The sequence below is a fragment of the Camelus ferus genome, chromosome 15 (assembly GCF_009834535.1).
Source record: "Camelus ferus isolate YT-003-E chromosome 15, BCGSAC_Cfer_1.0, whole genome shotgun sequence".
Lineage (NCBI taxonomy): Eukaryota > Metazoa > Chordata > Mammalia > Artiodactyla > Camelidae > Camelus > Camelus ferus.
In genome coordinates, this window is record NC_045710.1 from 39,303,441 (window position 1) to 39,327,094 (window position 23,654).

The 23,654-nt window shown below is 41.5% G+C and overlaps 1 protein-coding gene and 1 long non-coding RNA gene across 3 annotated transcripts in view; one reads left to right on the forward strand and one right to left on the reverse strand.

Annotated features, from left to right (window-relative positions):
• SPTBN1 (spectrin beta, non-erythrocytic 1) overlaps nt 1–23,654 on the forward strand; it is a 204,033-nt gene that overhangs the window by 23,878 nt on the left and 156,501 nt on the right. The window lies entirely within an intron of this gene.
• Nucleotides 17,359–23,074, reverse strand: LOC116668987. The gene is made up of 3 exons (XR_004326332.1): nt 23,064–23,074; nt 20,209–20,215; nt 17,359–17,444 (listed from the first exon to the last, which is right to left on the reverse strand). It is a non-coding gene; the product is annotated as an uncharacterized LOC116668987 (long non-coding RNA).

Below are 23,654 nucleotides of genomic sequence, written 5' to 3' on the forward strand. Positions count from 1 at the left end.
CTCTTGGCACCAGAAGCTGCAGTTGGCTCAATAGATTAGGTGTCGCATGTTGCTGAAAGGCCCCGTTTAAGGTCGGCCGGCCTGATGGGGATGTGGTAACCACTGAGGGCAGGAAAATGTGAACCCTGAGGCGTTTAGGGCCAGGGAGGGGAGAATTAAGCTCTATTCCTGCAGAGCTGAGGAATGCCCTTTTGGGACGGAAGCATGGGATTTGGGGTAAAACTAGGTAAAACAGGTTTTATCTCTTCTGTTGAAGAGACACCTGCCTCAGTCGTTTGCCTCTCTGGGTGCATCTCTACTGTGTGGGAGAGAAGGCACATGTTTCCAGTGAAATAAAGTTCTTTGTGAGCCCCCTTGTTCTTGGGGGGTTGCACAGATAGGGGTGGAGAGAATAGGACAAATGGAATCATTTTTATTTAGACATCTCACGTAAACAGCCACGTTTGGTAGGATCATGGAAAATGGACAGGGTGGAGGATGCTAAAGATGTGGGTTTTCCAAATGGTACTCTCCGCAGGCAGGTCCTCTGCAGCACTGAAGTCTACACCCTCCAGGCTCTCTGCTGGCCTGCCTCTCTCTCATTTCACTGGACACTAACACCTCTCCAGGAAAAGATTTCTGTTGCTTTCCCTGAGCCCACCAAAAAGAAAATGCCAAGTGTTTGTGGGCGCAGGGAGAGCAGAGGAAGAGCTCTGACAGTGCATGAGTCAAAAGCATGCAAGTGGTCCAGGGGTGTGTGTCCAATGGCTTAATCGGGCCTGTGAGTCACTTGAGTTTTTCCTATTTTGTCATTGTCCTCTTTTAATCCAGGGTGAAGTGTAAGTGCCTCATTCCCTCACTTTGGTATGCTGGCCAGGTAGGTGTTCTTGACAGGGTTATATTTAAATATCTGTTTCGGCAAATGATAAGCCATAGTATGCCTGCCTTCCCCTGCGGAGTAAGTGATTGTGACCTCCCCCCCATGACTTGCACTCTGCTTGTGGCTGTTGGAGAAGAGGCATGTTTCCTTTTCTTTCTATTGTCTGTCGTTCTATACATTGTTAACACTCATCTTTTATTTTGAATTACGTCCAGCACTTTTATTTTGCCTGATTTTATATATTCTCTTTTCTCAAGCTCAGAGAGCTTAGATAGGAAATGTTGCCTTTTTTTTTTTAAGCAGGAAAATGGAAGATTGGAAAGACCACAAAGAAATGCCAAGAATAATAGGAAAGCAAGAATTGATTCATCAATATCTTGTGTAGTAGGAAGCCTTCCTGGAAACTTGCAGAGTGCAGCTGGTTATCTGTTGCTTGTGGATTTTGGACGTCTTTACAGAATTGAATTTTAAAGGACAAGTAGAAAACTTACCCCCAAGCCTTTGAAAATTTGTGTTCTGAAATATCATATGTAACCTTTTAGTTCTTAGTGTAGTACACAGAGAAATCTTCTAGAAATAAATAGACTGGTATTCTTGACAATGAGGTTAAATTGCAATTAAAACAAAGGATGAAGTGGTACCTTAGAAATCATCTTTTTTTGGTAATTTCCAGACATGTACATCAGAACCACCTGACAGATTTTGAAAAAATTATGGGTTCCAGCCATATCACATCCCTGTTAAGTAGAATTTCTAAGGCCCAGGGCCTGGGAATCTGTATTTAAAGTTCCACGATGATTTAGGTGAGTAGCCAAGTTTAAGGACCACTTGCTTCAATATTCAGATAAGGAAATTGAGGACTAGGGAGGTGAACTAATTTCCTTGAAGTTAAAGGTAGCCAGAGGGAGGACTAGACCAGGACTAGACCGAAGTCTCCCCCCACCCAGTAATCTCTCAGATTTCACCTTAGATGTGATGTCTCACTCTATAGTCTTCTGAAATTGACTTTTTATTTTTTTTAATTTTGGCAGTGTGTAAAATTCTGCTCCATTTCATCCCCAGAATCCTATTTTCTGCTTCATTATAAAGAGTGGCATGTCACATGTCCTGCGTGGTCACAGAAGCTGGTGTGAGCTTTGAGGGTGATCTCTGGGAGCTTTTATCTCAGATTTCAGTATTGTGCATATCTCATCCTGGTGGCTTCTTTGTGATTTACAATGTCTTTTCTTCCCTCACCATTAAAAAGAAAAAGTCTTATCTCCTGATAGATTTCTGGCTACAGACTAACTCCAGATGGTACATTTTGTATAGGGAAAAAAAATAACAAATTTTCACACTTTTTCATGAATTATTTTTTTACTTTCAATTTTAATGAAATTATTAACCTTACAAAGGACTCATTCTGTAAAGTGACTAATCACTGAACAAACATACTTGTATACAAAATTTAACTCCACTGGCAAAAATTAAGAATATTGTTAATATTACATGTTCACATCATTTGTTACTCTTCTACATCTTTAAGATCATATGTTAAAATAACAACCCAATTTTCTAGAAATAGAAAATTAAGAAAAAGAACTTTTTTTAACATTTTTTTATTGATTTATAATCATTTTACAATGTTGTGTCAAATTCCAGTGTTCAGCACAATTTTTCAGTCATTCATGGACATATACACACTCATTGTCACATTTTTTTCTCTGTGAGTTATCATAACATTTTGTGTATATTTCCCTGTGCTATACAGTGTAATCTTGTTTATCTATTCTACAATTTTGAAATCCCAGTCTATCTCTTCCCACCCTCCACCCCCCTGGTAACCACAAGTCTGTATTCTCTGTCTGTGAGTCTATTTCTGTCCTGTATTTACGCTTTTTGTTTGTTTGTTTGTTTTTGTTTTTGTTTTTTAGATTCCACATATGAGCGATCTCATATGGTATTTTTCTTTCTCTTTCTGGCTTACTTCACTTAGAATGACATTCTCCAGGAGCATCCATGTTGCTGCAAATGGCATTATGTTGTCGGTTTTTATGGCTGAGTAGTATTCCATTGTATAAATACACCACATCTTCTTTATCCAGTCACCTGTTGATGGACATTTAGGCTGTTTCCAAGAACTTTTAATTCTTGGGTTTAATGTTTAGAAATGAGTGCCAAAAATGGAATCAAGTAAAATGATGTAATTGAAAGTATTTTGAAAAATACATGGCAATATACAGATTTTTTTAAATCGTAATTCTCACTTGAGAGCTGATATGTTTCAGATGATTAAGAGCCTTTTGCAAAGAGCATGCATACCGAAATTCGAAATTCGTAATTGGAAATGTTTTGCAAAATATTACTATGTTATTTATAGAAAATATCCTTTGAAATGATCTTTTCACTGTAGTTTTTAATTTGGATTTTTCTGGATCAAGGAGAAGACCTGTGATCTATTCCTTGAGCCTAAAATATTTTTTTACAAGATAATTTAATGACTTACAAATTTTATTTGCTATTCATAATGTTTGCCCACTTTTTTTTAATAGACCCTAAAATATTTTTAATCCTAGCCGTGTTTCCTTAAGAATACAAGAGCACCTTACCATTAATCATTCCTGCTGATGCTCACAGAGCCATCCCAAAATCTGTTTTTTTGCTGGGTTGATGATGCAGAGAATAGAAAACAGATCTTTGGGGATTTTAAATCAGATCTTTGGAGATTTTATAAACAGATCTTTTAATTCCAAACTCTGGTAGTGCTTTAATTCAGGTAGGGTCCACAAAAAAAGGAAAATACGACATTTGAACAGTCTTGAAATCACCACTGAAATGATGATAAGAGCATTCTTTCAAAAGGCAGTTTCTCCAGAAATTTCAGGTTGGGAATAAGCACTTTAAAAATAACTGGATACTTTGATGAATCTACCATGTCTGAATTTCCCCTCAGTAGTTGAATGTGTTTTATTGGATTGAGTAGGATCACTACCTCACTAGCATCATGGGTGTGGAGCTTCAGCCAGTATATTGAGTACTTCCCATTGCTGGGTTCAGCAGCGCTGGCCCCAGGGCACAGAAATGAGACAGTTCTGCCCTCATAGGGCGAGTGTTCAGAGGAGGGAACAGGGAACCAGTGACAAGTTACTGTCATGATTAGTATAAACTGTGGGCACAGAACTGGTTTATCTTATGCAGGTAGGTGGCAGATGGGAGGAGATATGGACAGCTTTCTGCAGAAGAATGATGCCTGCTGTGACTCTTGAAGAATGAGTGGTGGTGGCTGGAAAGATTAGGGCATGGGGGAGTCCCAAGCAGAGGGAACCACATGCACAAAGTCAGGGAGAGAGGAGGGGGTAGTGTGCTTTGGGGGAAGGGCTCTGTGAAGGCCAGAGTGGAGGGCACGTGTTGAGGATGAAGGGAAGTGAAGCAAGGTGGAAGGTCTTGTGCACCTTGAAAGGAAGTTTTACCCAAAAGATGAAAGGGGAGGTTGTTGAAAGATTTCAGGCAAGTTTGTGTTTTACAAAGCTCCTTGGATTCCAGTGTGGGAGAGAATGAATTTCAGTAGTGCATAATATTAGGCAGAGTAAGCAGTAATTCAGTCAAGAAATGCTGTAACCAAAGTCAGGGTTATAGTTCATAATTTTGGGGGTGTCTAGAGAAATTGACAGGAAAAACTGCATCTCCAGGGCGTCATGGTCCGTGACTGCGTGGGTTTACCTTTTCTCCCACGTAGTCATACATGGGAAAGAGTCTCCAAATCCAGATTCACAGGTTGAAGATTTGCCCGCATTATTAACAGAACTTAATTTTCAAATGTGGTTTTTTTTTTATTACTCTAAGGTTAGGTAGAAACAATTTTTTCATTACCTACTAGATATTAAGATTTAAACTCTTGTGGTGGTCAACATTCTTGATGAAGAACTAATTGGAAACTGTTGGTCATGTTATCAAAGAATCATTTTTTGGAATCAGTATATTCCTGAAGGGTTGGCATGTGAAGTAAAAATCTGAACATTATATTTTAAATGCCTTCTATCCATGTACCATTTAAATGAATCCTTTTGAAACTTCTGTGGTTTGAAGAATCATTTTAATGTAACCTACTTCTGATTTCTCTCTTGTCTAAATCCAGATTTCCCTGTTAACCTTTGCCTGTAGGCTTTAAAGAAATTGACGTTCAGCATTGCTGGGGAACTTAGGTATTTCGTTAGATGTTTCCTGAGAGATACTGTGGTACTTTTAAGAACTTAAAAACTGGTAAAATATTTGTTTTGAGGATATATTGTAATTCAGAAAAAAAAAAAAAGCCTTTTGATTATGAAAGCGATACAGTCCTGCAGTCCCAGGGCTAACCCTTGTGAACATTTGGGTGTACTCCTCCCCGGTCTTGTGTATTTACACTTGTTCGCACACATACACTACCCTGTCGTTTTTATATAATTTTGCTCACTTTGTTACATCATGTGTTGTGTCCATGTTAAAAATGTTTTTTTTTGAAAATGATTTTCTTGACTATGTCAAGTACCCATATGGTCCCCTATTACCCAGCATTTAAGTTGTTTTCAGGTTTTTTTGTTTTGTTTTGTTTTGGTGTTTTGGGGGGGCTACTATAGAAAGTACAATAATGTGAGCACCACTGCATTCAAATTTTTATGCAGATTCACCTTTTCCCATAGATTACTAAGCAGGGCGTTGCTGGATCTAAGGAGTTTCATTTACCACCTGTTTCTAAGGCTGTACATCCCAGCGACCTCCTTGCAGGGATCTTACCTCCTGCCCTCGTATTGACTGACTCACACCTGTGGCCCATGCCTTCAAACCTAAGCAGGCTGGTGACATTTTATATGGGACTTGGTTTTTGTTACTTAAAAGGTTTGCTTCTGGAACATTTATGTAAATCACAGTGGTTTTCACGCTGAAGACACATGGACCTGTGTCTTATGTCTCAAGCAAAGATACTCCCAGCCGGCAGCAGAAATGTAATTGACTACTGAGCGGATTTCCTTTCTTTTCATGTGGAATGAAAATGAGCTTTATTGGCTTGTATAAACTAGAGCAGAAAAGTTAATAGAAATAATAAAAGCTGTCAAACACTGTTTAGCTCTATTACGCTTTTTATACACAGATTCATTTAAAACTATGTTTAGAAAATTGTTGTGCAGTTTAAAGTGTCTTCAGAATATTGAATACAGTATTTACCAGAAAACCCAATCCTTTGAAGTTTAGATAGAACCGAAGAGCAGTTGTCTTATAATTTCCTCTATGCTCCAGATTACTCTTACTTTTATATTCTACAAACTGTATCCTTTTATGTGTTCTATATTTAAATAGGTTTAAGTTGGAGGAGAGGGTCCCAGCCTCAGTGCCAAGATAGACTATTTCCATGTAGAATTGCTTTCTATTTTCAGCTCATGTTGTATTTACTGCTGAATAGCCTCTTAAACAAAAGGCCCTTTACATCTCATATCTAATTTTGGGTGCTGATAGGGTGGCTATCAAAGACACAGAAAGTTAATGTAACTCCCCCAAAGTCACGTGAGCGGATTACTGTCTTCTCTTGGAACACATACAAAGAAAAGATCCTTCTTCAGGACTGATAGAATCACGTCATGCTCTTTGTCACAGCACCACTGTAGACGGTTACAGAGAGAGAAGCAATTGAACAGTGCCATCCAAATCCTGAAAAGAATGCGGCTCAGTGCAGGAGAATTGGGCAGTGGACAGAGTACAAATTTTTATGTAACTGTAATTACCACAGGCATGACTCATTTGAAGTTAAGAAAACTTCATATGTGAAGACTGAATTTTAAAAGTCACAGAGAATGATTGATTATTCACATTGTAAAATGACTCATCCCTTATAAAAGGATTTACTATCTTTCTTTAAAAAGGATATTCCCCTCGTGCATTTGGGTACCTGTCTGCTCATTTTTTTTTGGTTTTGCTTTTTTTTTAAACTTCATTAGAATATTCTGTGGTGCAGTTTCTTAAAAAATTACCACATAACCTATGGTATGACCCAAGTGTTCCATTCAGAATCATTTACTCAAGAGAAGTGAAAGCACTTGTCCACACAGAAACTTGTACACAAATGTTCATAGCAGCTTTATTTGTGGTAGCCCTAAACTGGAGACAACTCAAATATCCATCACAAGTAAATGAATACATAAACTGTGTTATATCCACACGACGGAATACTACTCAGCAGTAAAAAAAAAAAAAAAAAAGAAACAGCCGTTGCTATATGCAGATAACATGGGTGAATCTCAACATAATTGTGCTGAGTGAAGAAGCCTGACAGAAAATTCATACTGAATGATTCCGTGTATATAGAAGATGCGTCCTACAGAGAGCAGACCTGTGGTTGTCCAGGGGTGTGTGGGGGAGGGCTGGGAGGAATGGACTACAGAGGGACACTTCTGGGGGTGATGGATATGCTCATTTTCTTGATTGTGGTGATGGTTCCACAGATGTATACATGTCAGGATTTACCAGTTTGTGTAATTTATATACATGTGCAGTTCATTGTAGTAACCATATGTCAGCTCTACCTCTGTAAGTCCTCCCCTACCTGTTCACTGGCTCCACTACTCTGCTGTATCCCACCTGATCCACTCACAGTCAAGATGTGGGTGGGAATAGGCCAGCAGTTGTGGTCCACCGTGCAGAACGCTGTGCTAGATATGGGCACGGGGGTACTGGGAAGGCCCCCTGCAGGAGGTGAGCTTGAGGCGAGTGTGAGTGAGGGGTATCTCAGTGGGTGTCCAGAGTCTGGGAACTGCAAGAGGGTTGAGGAATTGAGGGTGTGTGGGTTTGTGATGGAATGAGACTGGGGGAAAGCAGGGGCTTTGTATACCTATCAGGTAGTTTGAAGCTTTGTTTTGCAAGCCCTGGGCATCATTGATGGGTGGTAAATAGGGGAAGACAAAATCAGCTCAGGACCTTCGCGCATATCTGGGAGGATGGAGAGGTGGGAATCTCAGGTTCTGAGCTCCAGGAGCCCTTATGACATGCCGCTCCCCAGTCTGTGCAAAGAATGTTCCTGCTGGAGAGAACCTTGTTATCCAAGAGGGACTTGTCTTGCCAGACAGCTCTGCTCTGTCCAAGAAACTGCACACCACATTGGAATCCCACCTGTACAAACACTTAAAATTCCTCATTTCAAAAATAAAATGCTCTTGGTAGAAACCAAAGAAAATATAGTTTTCTTCAGAAAAATAAGAAAATTTAAATTGCCTTTAATACCACCACTGAGTGCTCACTACTTTTAACATTTTGGTATATGTATTGTTCCACATAAATGTCTGTTTTCAAACAAAAATAGAATCATCATGTCCGTATTCTGTTACCTGCTGTTTCATCCAAACCGACCCATGTTTTACACATACATAGTAAATATCATTCTTTTTATTTGATGTGTGAAAGTCTATTACATATATCATGATTTATTTAAGTTCTGTTTGGTGATTTCCTTTTTGTTATAAAATTTTGTTATAAAATTTTTAAAATTCTGGAAAAATCAGAATTTTATTAAAAATAAATCCAAGAATATACAATTTATTAAAATTTTATTCAAACTTTTTTTGTTTATATTAGAGAAGAATAGCCTTGGTCTAGTGGATATTATGACTAAACAAAGGGGAGGGAGACCCAATTCTAGAATTACACATGGGTACTTACAGTGCTTCTTTGTTACCCAGTGATAATTATTTCATCTGTGCTGTTCTCAAAAAGTAACTACCAATGTGAATGCTGTTGTTTCAAAGAAAGAGTTCTTCCTTATCAGAAATAAGTTAAAAAGTGTAACTAATAGTTGACATTTCTTTGAATGTTCCATGAATTGTTTTAAGCATTTTACATGCATTAATTCATTTAATTCTCAAAGCAGTTCTGTGAGACAGGTTCAATCATTATTCCTGTTTTACAGATAAATAAACTGAAGCACAGAGAGGTTAGTGATTTGCCCCAATAAGTGATCCATTTAGTTATGAAAACATATTCAAGGTCATGTCACTAGGAAGCAAAGACATGCAAATTAAAATAACAGTGAGATGTCACTTTAGAGACTTGCAGTGATCTTCACCTACTTGGTGTTGATCAGGATGGAGGGGAAACGAACCCTCTCCTACAGTACTACTGGGAGGATCCATTTCTCTTGGGCAGTAGGTTTCTCATCTAGAAATTTACTGTAGTAAAATAATAATGGACAAGGTTACAATGATATTACCACATTCGTGAGTGTATTATTGAGAATAGTGAACAACTGTGTATCTTATAAGGGACTTGGTTCAATAACTTATGGCACAACCATACTGTAGAACAACACTCAGCAATTAAAAACAATGCTTTGGGCGTCTGTTCATGGAAACAGTTGTTCAGGGAATAGTACTCTTGTCTCTTGGTATCCGGGGCGGGGGGGAGGAATTGGTTCCAGGAACACCCTCCCACCCCATGCAAATGTCTGCAGATGCTGCAGTCCCTTATATAAAATGACATAGTGCAGGCAGCCTCCATCTTCACAGATGTGGAGGACTGACTGTAAGTGGGGACAGACACAGCATGGAGAAGATCCGAGCTCCGTCCACACTCTGAGCACCCCCTGGTTGTGGGTATTCGGCCCCCTACCGGGAAACCAGCAGACCTGGCTTCCTCCTCTGTTTACTGCAATGCCAGAGAAACCTGTCCGGTCAAGAAAGCCCTGGAGTTTCCATGGGGAACCCTCTGGGGTTCTCTGAAAATAAGCATCATCAAAATGCCTTGACTGGAAGAGGGTGAGATGGAATGAATATATTTTGTTATAGATTAGACATAGAATTTTACAGCTTGGAAGGCCAGCCACAGCTTTTCCATTCCTCCTGCTTTCCTTCTTCCCTTAAGACTTGCTCCACCCAACAAGTTTTCCTCTTTACCTCTTTATTTTCTTGCCCCTCAGTTCTGGGACTTGACTTTTTTCCTATCAAAGTTTCCCTGTCCTGGGTCTCATTTTCCCTCAAGTCCTTCTGGATTCAGATCTTAGATTGAACAATGACTTGAAGTGTCACCCTTCTTAGGTAATTATACTCTCTTAACTACCCTTTCTCAAAGATGGGGCTATTTGGGGAGATGCAGAAATCACAACACCCCCTTGTCCCACCCCTCAATGGCAGCTCACCTTAAATCATCCTCTGAGACAGAATTTAGAGGCTACCTTGATACCCAGAACTTTATTTCTCTCTTACAGAAAGAGTCTTGTGTGATATGCCTTCTATCTTTTGAAAAACGTCTGCAAATATTTTGGGAGCTAAATTCTGGGCAGGGCTACCCTCTGGCTGAACTCTACTCACAAAATCCATAAAACAGGGTTTCTGCCCTTCACAGCAGGACAGGTGCAAGTGTGCACCAGTGACCTAACAGCCGGAGACCATTTCTGCAAACATCCTGCCGGGAGAAGGAGTACAGCAGAGTGAAGGAAGGGGAAACCAGACCAAGCTTTCTTGTTGAGGTTGTCTGTTGGGAATCAAGCTGCTGTTGACTTGCTTTTACATACTTTTGCTGAAAGAATGGGCATTCGAGAGTCCCAATTGGAAATCCCCTTTGTGTCATTTTATTAGGCTCGGGGTTCGGCATGGAGATGGGACTACAGGGTCTGGAGAGGCAGCCGTAGAGTGTCCCCTGAGAGTGTAGACTGGTGTTTCCGGTGGGGCTTTCTGCCAGGGTGGAAATGTTCCCTACCTGCCTCGTTCAGTGCTGTTGCCCTAAGCTGTGTGTATGTGGCTTCTGAGTGCATATGGCTAGTGCATTGAGGAGCCAAGTATTAATTTTTATTTAATTTTAATTCATTTAAATTTAAATAGCCCCACGTGACTCATGGCAACCATATGGGACAGCACAGGATGGACTCAGAAACTAGACCTCCTGGTTCCAAATCCTCACTCTACTAGCTTTACCTCTGACTTTAGGCAAGTTCCTTAACCCCTCTGTGTCACAATTTTCTCATCTGTAAAACACAAGAGTGCCAACTTCAAAAACGATATTTGGAGGATTAAATGAATTAATATTTATAAAGGGCTTAGGTCTGGCATATAGAACTAGGTGCATGTTTGTTAAATAATGCAAATACACATCCATTCATAAAGTTAAGAATTAAAGCTGGATTCATGTTATATTTTCTTTCGGGAAGCTACGAAGCATCAATCATCAGTGTGTTTTTCTTAAAATCCCTTAAGTACTATGGAGCTCGGAAAAGTAATTTATTCAATAAATATTTATTGAGCCCTTACTTTGTGCCCAGGGCTGTGCTGGGTGCTGGAGATACACATTGTGGGGCATTAGAGACTTGGTGCTTATCCGTCATCCTAATAAAATAGGTAGCAGTCTAGCAGAGTGTTCTCATCTAATGGTTATGGGACCTTCAAACAGGAAGGGACTTCAGAAGTAGGGCCAAGGTTCAGGTATAGACGCAGAAGCCTGGAGAAACTTTGTGCCCGTTCCTGATCAGCTAGCTGGGACTTCAGCTTTCCTCCCCTGATGACTAGCTCACACTTGCCTCTGTACCAGGTGTGGCCTCTGGAGCTCACTGCCCACCTCGGGACCCTTGATGTAAGACCACCATTTGTTCTCTTCTGCAAAGGATTGATCTTTCAGTTCTCAGATGGTGATGCTGTTGCTTCTCCTCTTTGAGGTCTTCTTTATAAAATAGCGGCAGTATCAGATACTTGTTTTTTTTTTGTGTTTGTGCGCCCCCGTTTTAATTTTTACTCCTATGTAACTAAATAAAAGTTGGAAACCCATGTTGGTCCCTCTAGTTTTCTGTTTAACTTTGCAGGTTCATGATCTTGAAAAGTCTGTGCTGGACCCTACCACTCCATTTGGCTTGTGTATACCTTTAAAGAAAATAATGTAAGCCCCAACATTTATGAAGTACCAGAAGTGAGAGTCTTTTGAGTCATAATTGCTTGGACGAGAAATGGACATAATGAAGGAAGGGGACTGGGACTTGTCCTGTTAAATTTGCTTCCTGCCCTTGCTCAGAAGTGCGGGGAGAGGGGGAGACTGGACCAGTTTGCTTTACATATGAAAAATGTTGAAATGTCACATGGCCGAGCCACTGACAGAAGAAAAATTGTTTCAAGTTAAAGTCTCTAAATCATGTCCTAAGAACACGACATTTGTAAATATCTAATTAATAAAGGCTACAGGTAATAGACGTAAAACGGGAGACATTCTCTGGCAGATAAAGCTGCAGAAACCTGCACATCTGCACACAATTAGGAAGCCCCCATTGTTACTTTGCTTTCCTCCTTCCTCAGCCCACATTTCTCACTATGAACTAATAGTACATAATAATAAAACCCTGGATGTCAGCCAGCACAGAGTTCTGGCTAACTTTTAGCGTGTTTGTGAAAGTCGAAAAAACAATGCAGCTGTTTCCCTGGGTGCTTTCCAACGGAGGATATGTTTTCCAGATGAAAGTGCAAATAGTAATCGAAATGTAAGCATATTTCTGGCAACTTAGTATTATGATTCTTTTCAGTTTTGTTATGTTAATTATTTGTTCGGACTTGTTTTATGTTTTTTTCTGTGATCTTTAATCGACTGACAGTGAGGGAGGGATCAAATGTTCAAGCAGTTTTCATTGTTTTAAAAAAACAATGGCAAGTAGTCTCATTTGTTAGCGGAAGACTTACTTAAAATAACCACAACATTTTCGTTCAAGATACTTTATTGTGAGACTCATGTTTTAGGCAGCAGAGGGAAGAATATCTGAATCCCAAATGTAGTGTACAAATTTTAGGGCTGACTGGAAAGATCGAGATCATTCAGGTAGGCTGCAGCCTCAGTGTTCATCCGCCTTCTCAGGGCCAGGTTGGCTTTGAGATACTTGCCCTCCTTGTTGATAAGCTCAGTTTTTTATCCTCATCTACCGCCACTAGAGGGGGAGGGTGCAGATAATTGAATTGATACTTGGGGCTTGGGGAGTGTTTTGTTTAAGTGAGAAGGGGCTCTAGTTGATCAGTCGTACTCAGTCAACCCTTAGCTTTAAAGAGCCCAACACCCACCCACACCTGAGCCGCATTAAATCACAGAGTCACCAGAAGTGATGGTGACATGTGTCCAGGGCTAGGAACTGCTCATTGTTCCAGTCCAGTCCTCTCTCTTTACAGACGAGGACACAGGCCCAGAGCCTATCGGTGACTGGTCCCAAGGCCTTCCCTGGGTGTGGCCTGCACGTGGGGTAATTGGTTTCTGGAAGGGATGTCAGGGTCTCTGAGTGCAGATCTCCTGATTGTGATCTCCGATTGTGATCTCAGCAGAGGCCAGCGGACTGCCCTGCAGAGAGTCCGGCCAGGAGGCTGCGGCAGGCAGGAGCCCAGTGAGGAGGATGGAGCGTTGATCTCCCTGCCCCTTGCACCCAAGTAGAAACCGCCCTCTGTGTTCGGCTACAGCTGTGGCATTCTTCAGTGAGAGAGGAGCTAGACTGCCTCAGGTGCTCCTGTTTCTTTTCCCAGAAACAAATAGGTTTGTAATTAGCTAAATGAGATGTAGCTTCCAGACCACTTACTGTTTATCACCAAAGAGCCTTTTGAATAGCTGGTCACCTCCTGTCTATCTTAGAAGCCTCTTTTCTCCCCTTTTAGGGAAATAGTACATATTATTTAGGCACAGTGTTTGGTGTAACTGACAAATTGCTAATGCTGTGTATATTCATTAAGGATAATTTAAACCAATTAAGTGCTAACCTAACTGGACAGCATAGTGCAGGTCTGTGGGATCCAAAAGCAGGGCTGGACGGCATGCACTCTGAGTTGGTCTGTTAGCCCTTCTCCTGTTAGAGGCTTTGCCTGAAATGCCCTCCTTGCCTGCATACTTCTGCCGGTCACTGCTGGGGCAGGTCGGTGCTGTGGCTGCGCACTGGACAGTGGTACCTGGCGGGTGGTAACTTGGCTTACCCCGCTCCCTGCACTGGGCACCTGTGGGGCACCCCACCTGGGTGAGGAGGTCACAGAGAAGGGGGGCTGGGGGGTTGTGAGAGGAGAGGAAGCCAGGGTATGAAGGAGTTCGTGTGCACCGAGACTTTTCTTGAGAGAAGTTTGATCACATTTTGGTAAGTATTTATAGCTCTCTGAAAATTTGTGCTGCAGGTGATGATTAGCATATTTTGGAACATTTGATAGAAAAACATTTGCATTGTAAAGCAAGACTGGATTAAAGGGCTTTGGTTCATTTCCAGAGCTGCCGTTTATTCTTGTAATGTGACAGCATCCATTTCCAAATATGAAACTTGGAGAAATGAAGACAATGAGGAAAAGAAAGATGTGCATTTTTCTTCTCAGGCTGCCAATCAGAGAATTCACTCATCTTTTTAAAATGCTCACTGGCCTCTGACATGAATCCCTTCCTCCCACCTTCCACCCCCCCCCCACACCCCACCCAGAGTGAACCTCTGACTGAAATGGGAAAGCTGGTAACTTTCTGCTTTCTGGCCCCAAAGGAATCACCCCTGCTATCATCTGGAAGCTGATGGTGAAAGTGTCTTACTCTTGTCAGGAGCTGGTGTGAGAAGGACCTAAGGAATGTCATGGTCAGATGGCATCAGTTTGGGGCTGTGGGAAGGTTGGGCTGCCGGCATTGTCTGGCTTTACCTGCCCATTCCTGCTCTGTGAGGAGTTGGTTCACATCTGAGAAGGCCTGACATCGCTGTCGATTTCTGGCAACAGACAGCAGAGGTGGAAGATGCCTGCTGCCATTTAGAGGAAGTCAGATAAATAACTTTAAAGAATACGTTTTGAGGCCGGCATGGGCACACATGGGTGACAGCCCCCTGCCTGCTTTTCCTGCACGGTTCTGGGTTTACAGATTAACGGACTTAGTTCGAAGTCAGTCAGAGATGTGTTGATAAAAAATCTAGCTCAGTGCAAAACCAGGGGTAGGCTCTGGCTTTGCTGTTTTTTTTTTTTTTTCCTTTTTTCTTCTTCTTTTTGGAATGTACACTGAAAGCAAGGGAGAGGGGGCTCCTCCTCCCTCACTTAGAAAGCCTATCAAGCTGGTTAGCAGAACCTCTCTGGAACTTGTAGAGGGAGAACCTGGAGAGTGTGAGTGGTGAGCAGGGGGGTGGAAGAGGGCCAGTACTTGTTGGCTTTGCCCTCAGTCAGAGTCAGAAGGGAGCTCTGCCCAGACTCCTGAGCTAATAACACAGTGGCCAGCTCACCCCCGGGAGAATGCACTTGACCTCTCTCTCGTGTTCCCTCTGTGGTCATGAGGAAGGAGAGAGCTGTGCTCCCGCCCGTGTAGCTGGCATCTTTCCTGGCACAGTGGTCACTCTGGATTTTACACTAAGAGGGGTTTTAAAAACTGGGTACTTTCTTAGTTTTCTGGTAGCAATCCCTACGTTTAAAAAAGAAAATCCTTTTGCCATGTGGAGCTTACTCTGTTGAGCTTATTCATTAAAAAAAAGAAAAAAAGACAATTTTGAAGCCTGATCATCCAGCCTCACCTGCCCCCAAGTCTGGAGTCTCCATTCTGATGTATTATGCCCCATCTCTTTGCACCTGGAGATAGGAGAATGCTCTTTCGGGAATGAGGCCAGTCTGTGAGCACGCTGCATCAGCTGACAGCTGCCTTCCTTTTCTCAGAGGACCAGGTGTAGCGAGCAGGGTCTCTTTGCTCACCTGCTTGGTGCCTTTGCAGTCAGAGCAAACTAAGGAGACCAGCACTTCCTGTCATCCTTCTGCAGGCCAGTGTGGGGCAAGACGCGTTTTAGAAAGAGCTCTTTGACCCTGGCCCCTGCTCCCTCCCCTGGAGGATCTGAGGGATTTAACAGTATCCAAGGCAAGAAATCTCCATAAGCAAGAAAATGACCATCCGTGAAGGTCGCCAGTTTGATCTTGTTCTCAATCACTGGTCTTACAAACACATCTTCCCTTTTTAGTCTTTGAACGTACCAGTCAGTTCTTTTTGAGCCACACATCAGTGTCAAAAATATATGCCCATTGCCATAAAGCAAAACCAACCAACTTCTGGCTGGGAAACTGCTAAGTGCCTAACTCTTCATCATCCTGTAACTAAGTATGGTTACAAAGAATGGCTTTTCTGTACTTTCTTGATGCTTCCAAATATATCAGTTCACTTTTTTTAGAAGTGCTTTTAGTGATATCATAATCTACCTATAGAAAACGGGTGAGATAAGGACACTTCTGGGAACGCATTTAAAAAAGCCATGATAAAGTCGACCGCAGGTGTGGTACCTTGTTATTTGATTTAGTTTGTCACCAGCTCATCCTCTGAGTATCTTCCTCATTATGTCAGGATTTAACTGTAAAATGTCCGATGCTGGATATGTGAGCATTGACTTTTAAATAATGCACTAGATGGGACTGATGATTTGAATTCCGTCTGTTAGAGCAAAAATCTGATCAGGAGGATCAGAGAGTAATTTCTTAGGGAAACCTGAAATTTACTCTCTCTCCCCCTACTCTGAAGAATAAAAGAGAAGTTTTCATGTAAGCAGTATAGACAGAAGACTTGTGAAGTATCAACTGTTTTATATTCTGATTTTCTATGACATTCTTAGATAAAACCTGTTTGCATTTTCATATCTATTTAGATAGCAGGAATGTTTTCACTTTTTGTGAAGAACAAAATCCCAGACTCAATAATATGCCCCCAATGATATGTCATACCATCATAGGCAGTGTTTTCTAATGAAAAAGTTTTTAATGAATAGATGTTTTACTTGGCATCTTATGACATTAAACAAAGTGTAAAATTACGAGATGAAATAATTATTTTGCTGATAAATGAAGTGGTGCACTTAAAATGAATGTTTTCATTAAAATGTGAAAGCTGTTTTCAAAACTTTTTGCAAATTTTTTTCAGTGCAGTTGTGAAACCTAATGAAAATGTTTATAAATGTTCGCAGAAGGATACTTCGTTTTAAAGAGAATGTAAACATTTTCTTAATATGAAAACACTCCAACAAAGAATGGTTATAATGAAAGCAGTAGAGACTTAGTTAAGAGTGGGAATGGAGAAACCATTCTTCTGGTGTACTGTGCATACAGTGGGAACCAAGTTGTGAGTACTGTAGTATTACTGCGGTGTGCTGATGAGAAGAGTGGTGAACGCGTTGTGGTTAACCAGATCGCAGAGGCCTGTTAGTTGGCAGGGATCTTGGAATTCCTGCAGCCCTGCTTTGCACCCAGCACTCCATCCCCCTGTGGCTGCCCTGTCAGATGGTCCTTCCCTACCCTGGGTTCGGGAACCCCTGGTGATGCTGGTGAGCTCCCTTGCTCTCCAGCCAGCCCTCTGCATTTTTGGAGAGCTCTAGTTGCTAGAAAGCTCTTTCTAACCCTGAATCACTATGAATTTATTGCTCGCTGCCTGCCAAGGAGTTCGTGCCAGTACCCACAGGAGGGCTCGCTCCTGAAGCTACTTAAAGATTGTTGTCTGGTATGCCTTTAAGACTTTTTCCCCCTAAGGGGGTCCTAAGTCCTGGGCCAGGACTCCCAAGCTGCTTACAGCCTGGCTGCCCCCTTCCGGACACTCTTGAGTTAGTCTGTACCCTGAGTGATGACTTCATCTCTCACAAGGAGGCTGCCTACAATTGCACTGCCTCCTGCTGGGGCTTCATGTTGAGCTTCCCATGTTCTCTTTGCATTGCTTTGCAGAAGCTGACTTCGGTATAGCCAGTATATTCATTATAGTGGCTATTATTCCCTGTAATTTTAGGTACCTCTTAAAAAATCTAAATGTGGGACTCGATGTGTTCTTGGACAGTTTTGAGTCTCTTCGTGGTCCAGGGTGCTCCATGGTGCTGAGTGTGCTTTCCGAGGTCAGGAGGAAAGCGTTGGCTAGCCTGGGCACTGATTGTGAACTTGCCCCACCACCTTTCATCTTCAAGTCAGCACCTTTGGTCCGTTGTGGGAAATTAAAAATTCTGATGTGGCAAGTATAGTAAAAAAAATTTTTTTTAAAATGTAGATCATTCTTAATCATTTAAGGGTTTATTTCAGTTTTGTTTGTTTGATTTTTACTATTTATAGCTTTCACTTGAACAAATTTACTAGTGGATAAACTGGAAAAATTTTTCTTCTTGATACAGCTGCTTTGGTAGGGAGAGTGCTTATAAAAAAAGCCGTTGGAAAATTAGACATTTTTAAGTATAAACTTTATTTGTTAAATGCTTACCTATTGTCTATTATGTGCTAGGCATTATATCTAAGGATACATGGCTGAAAAAGAGAGAAATGCTAAATAAGGCGAGACAGTCATTTAACAATTACTCAGGTAATTATTTAAACACTTTTGGTAGATGCCGGGAAGAGAAGATTCCAAGAGCATGTGACAGGAGGCCCTCGGCTGGGGCTTCAGAAGAGCCTTCCTGGAGAAAGTCATGTTTAGGCCAGTCTGGTTCTTGTTTGTCTGTTGTCCCTATCTTTAAAGTGACAGATTATTAAGAGAGTGCAGCTCCATTGTGAATGAGATTAGAGAGCCCTCCTAATTACAGAATACTTTTGGGTTTGGAATTGGTGTTTCATGACACGGAAGACACAGCGTTAGAGTTCACTGGGACACCACTGAAGATTCAGCCCCCAATCTGCGCATTATTGCATGCTAACCGAACTTGATCCCCTCCAGTTCTCTAAACTGCCTTACCATCCTGTTCATTCTTAATTCTGTTGCTTAATTCTGTTGCTGAATTTGACAAGAGAAGCAGCTAACTTCTTGGAAAGTATTTGGAGGAAGGAAAAACAAAGCGCATGTTATGTTGTAGCTATTCTGGGAAGTAGAAAACTGGTTTATTAATAGTAACAGGCTGCTAGGAGATGAAAGTACAGGCTTGAATTTGGTCCAGCAAGGGGTTCAAAGATACAGTTTCCAAAACCACATCACCAGGGAGCTTTTAAAGAAATTTAGAGTGGTCTGGATGCTTTAGTTGGTATTCTTTTAAACCTGTATCCCCCTGTTAAGGGAACAAGAAAAGTTGCTGACTTCCTTTGCTCTATTTTTTTTAATTAAAAAATTTTAATTATTATTTTGAAGTATATGTTATGTTTATTATGTTAGTTTCAGGTATATAGCCTATTGGTTCAGTTATCTTTGCATGTTATACACCATAATAGGTTATCACAAGATAGTGGCTGTAATTCCCTGTGCTGTACGGTATGTCCTTGTTGCTCCTTTGCTCTTGCACCTGAATGAGGGCTTCACCAGCTAAGACCTTATTTTCATTTTGAAGTAATTTGAGCAATAGAGTGGGAGCCAAGCAAATTTGGATAGGCCGTGCCTGATCCTGTGTCTTTCTGTGAAGTTTGGAGTGTTGGGTTGTCTGCGTGGTTGGATTATGGTCCAGCCGTGTGGTAGGTGTGTGTGTGCTAGTGTCTGGTCACCTATGGTGAATGCATGCTCGTAGTTCTGTATCAGAGAGCTCCTCTCTGATCCTAAACTTACGGCAGTGTTTTAAACACCGTGGCTCATTTTTCTTGTGTATCAGTATCTAAATATTATGGAAAGCCAAAGTGAATCTCCACATTTACTTTGACAGACCATTGTTACCAAGTTTAATACCGAGCACCTTTGGAATCAGGTTTATAAACAGTAATGTGCAGAATTCTAATAGATTCCAGTGTGTATATATTGTTAAACTGTGGGTTTTGTTTTTGTTTTTTTAGTTTTTTTTTTTCACATTGATCAGGTTTAAACAGATTTTGGTAATAGAGATTTGATCATGTTAAACTGGTACTTATTTGAATGCTTTCTCTGGGATTGATGTCACTTCTCCTTTTCAAGTATCAAAGGCCAACTTCTACTCATTTTGTTTATCTGGAAGGTTACAGATTTCTAAATAGTTTGGGAAACATTTACCAACCCTGCAAAAGGGAAGGACTTGCTGTTGAAATCTAAGAAATGAGAGCTGTTTGAACTACTCTTTGAGACAATTTAATAATATTTAAACCTTTGGAAATTCATATATTGTTAGATAAGCCTAGGGTTTAAGTCATTTTGCAAAGGGGGTGATTCTCAAAATATTACATATTAAAATAGTTTATTTATCCCAAATGAGATTGTGAAATTTGAAATTATTACTCCATTCCTATCCAGATATGACCTTTCTTATTTTGCTGGTTGAAAATAAATTTCTGACAAAAATTCATCCTTTGCTTAATGAATCTGGGTGAGGGGACGGTTGCCCCTTACGAAACAACTACAGTTTATCCTGCTCTAGGATACATATTATTTAGGCAGAAAGAAGCATTGTGTTTCAGTTAGAATGCTCTGTGGTAACACCACTCCTACCTGCCTGCCATTTTATTTAGCACTTGTTTTTGAGCATGTGCTGTGGTTTAAGCACTTGGCTGGTGGTGGTGGTATAAAGATGAACAGAACACAGAGGGTCTCTGCCCTCGTGGAGCTGTGTGTGTGTATCTGTGTGTGTGCCTGATCCATCATTTCATGTAGTGTTGCTTTTCATCGTGATTTTACATATTCCTTTCATTTGATCCTTGTTCCAGGAAATTGAGATAGGCATTTTCACTTCATAGATTTGAAGAGAATTTTGGCACTGAACTGTTCTAGGAGTAAAAGTCAGCTTCCAAATAGCACATTATTGCTCCTCTGTGGTTCAGGCGCTCATGCCTTATGAAATTTCACAAAGAATGAGGCAGTGAAATGTCAAACTCACTGAAATTCAGGATTGGCATTTTTGCAGCACTACCATTAGATCTACATCCTAATGTAACTTCAAATTATCTAGAAGGAAAGATAAGACCAAAGTGGTTATTTATTGGGGCTGAGAAACCCCACATAGGCCATAAAACCATGGCATTAGGTCTGCGTTGAGTTAATGATTTTAATTTTAATTGCTTTTTTCTGTAGGTAGAACAAAAACAAGAATCTCCTTTATCTGCCAAGTACATAAGGGTAGTCTTGTATTTAACAGGCATAATTTTTAAATGTTTTTGTTTGGTTCAAATTAGGTGATTTTGAGGCTTATAGGTACATACTGGAAAAGGTGACCCTCCTCTAGATCTATTTTTGAAATAAAGCTAGTTTGAAAAAATTTTAGGGCTTGCAAATTTATATTTAGAATCTAGATAGTATGAGATGTGTCATATATAAGCAGGGAAAAGAAGGTACTTTATTTGAAATTTTAATGTACAAATTGTACATGAAGAGAAAATTCTATGCAATGCATCAAGTTCTCCTTTCATCTAAGGCACTCAAATAATAAATCTGTTTATAAATCACTCTTTGTTGTGCAGTTTACTCTGTAAAGTGGAGGGTCAAGGAGATGCCCTATTTTTCCACTTACATTATATTTTTCCTTGTAGAAGTGTATTCTTGGTCATACTGTATAATAACAATATGTTCTTAAGCCATAGGGATGGAATCTTTTTATAGGTTGTTTTAAAATAAAGTGAGTTATAGTCGGTGTATTTCATACTACTGAATCTTTTAAAATAATTAATTTTCTTTGTAGTAAGGGTTAGTTTTGCTCCTCCAGGTAGTAGAGCCTGATTTATCCTGCCCATGTTGAGACATAAAATTTGTCCCTAGAACTTGGTTTAGAAAATTAGGACCAGCCTTCCAGTGGCATCTCATCTGTGTGGGAAAGAGGTGATTTCTGAAACTTGGGAATGAAGGTGTCTTTGTCCCTATGAGCTGCGATTACAAAATACCATAGACTGGGTCGTGTCTAAACAACATTTATTTCTCACAGTTCTGGAGGCTGGAAAGTCCACAGTCAAGATGCTGGCGGATTTGGTGTGTGGTGAGGGCCTGCTTCCTGGTTCACAGACAGCCGCCTTCCTGTTGCGTCCTCACGCGGTTGGGGGAGTGAGGTTACACGCTGAGGTCTTCTCTGTAAGGACACTAGTCCTCATCATGAGGGCTCTGCCTTCCTGACCTCATCACCTCCCAGAGGCCCCTCTGCATGTACCATCACGTTGGGCATTAGGAGTTAACATGTGGATTTGGGGGGGCACAGACATTCAGCCTGTAGCAGAAGGCTTATAATGAGTGCTTTTAGTGTTTGAATGTTGCAGGCAGAAGATGGCTAAATCATCACTGTTTCCCTCAAGTACGTACGTTAAGGCAAGGGGCGGGTAGCCCAGTGTGAATTTTTGTATCAGCGACAGGATGAGTGGGGCCCATGGTATATGAAATTCCAGTTCTTTGGTGCAAAGAAGTGTTCTCTTGAAGTAATTCTTAGCATATGGTTTTCCTCCTCAGAAGGGGTTGGCGCATGTTGGTCACCTTTTCCTTTTTTATGTATTTGAGCCTTTATTTAATATTGGGTGCTAATGAAGGCTGTGTTTGTGCATGTGTGTAGCGCCAGTAAACATTCTGTTTCTTCTCTGTTCCTTGCTTTACTCTTGGATATCTGATAGTTTGGACAAAACATAGTTTTCATGGGTAAAAGGTAAATTAGAAAGGAAGCAATACATTCTAATACGTACTTAGAGAAGCACCTAATTAAATGTATGTTCTTGTCCATTAGCAGCCTGATCTAAAAGTGTGTCTGCCTGGGAGGCAGAGTGCCCAGCAGGTCTCTGTAGCTCAGAAGGGCATGCGTTTTGGATTTCACGGCTGACAGAGATGGAACCAGAGTGGTAGCTTGAAGTGACATTGCTCCTGCGGCCTCACCTTCCAGTCCTCCACCTGTTAGTCTCCCATGCACCCACCCCCCAGCCGGTCCATACATATTTCACGGGCACCCACTGTTTCCACACACCCCGGTAGGAGTGGAGAAATACAAAGACAGTGGATGGGGACACCACCTGAAGAGCATGGGGCCTGTTGATGATGAGTGAGTAGAAGTTTTGTAACTAGGAAACAGCCTTGTGGTAAGGAGTCGGGCAGAGGTGTATACGGGGTCTAGGAGGGAGGCATACGCAGGCTGTCTCACGTCCAGGTCAGACCAGGTGGTGGTGGAGTGATTGGGGTGGCTTCCTGGGTGAAGTGACACCTCAGCTGGGCTTGTGGGAAGAGCAGACAGCTGTTCTAGGTCGTAGTTTTGGAGGTGAGACCAGCGCTTGAGTTTCCTTCAGGAGCTACAGGGTTTAGGACAAGAATGTTGGGACCAGGCCGGACAGCTGGGCAGGGCCCCTCGCCAAGGTTCTTACTTCTCTTCAAAGGGTTCTGGGCATTATTCTGAAGGCGTGGGCATTTATTATTCCGAAGGCATGGGCATGGGTGGAATAAAGTGATGAGGATTACATGTTAGAAAAGTCCCTCCGGCGACAGTGTAGGGAAGTGGATGAGGGGTTACAATTAGAGGTGGGGCACTGGAATAAGGAACTATGGCTTGAGCTGAGCTATGAGATTTTCAGGAGGTGTGAGCAACCTTGGGGCCTGAATATGGGAGGAGAGAGAAATGAAGGATGACCTCAAGGTTCCTAGCTGAGGTGACTGGGAGAAATGAGGGAGTGACAGGGGAGAAAGAGGGTTTGGAGGGGGCACTTAGGGGTTCAGTTGTAGACACCGACTTGGTGATCCTTCAGAGACCCTGCCCGTAGCTGTCCAGGGACTGTTGTCAGCATAGGGTGGTGGGGAACCTGACCCAGGGAGGTTTCATAGAGTGACAAGAGGGCGGTGGAAGGAAGCTTGGAGATGAACTCTAAAGGACAAAAACCTGTGTATTTATCTACTCCCTGCATGACAGGGAAATTAGACGGGTGAAGTGTTTTCCCTCTGGGCTTTGCTGGGTACTGACTTTCAGAATTTAATCAGTGAAGAGAACTAAGAACTAACTCCTCAGACTGAGGGTGGTGATGCTTCAGTTTCTCTCCTGACGCTGTCACCTTCTGGAGGCACATGCCCGAGCGGAGGAACC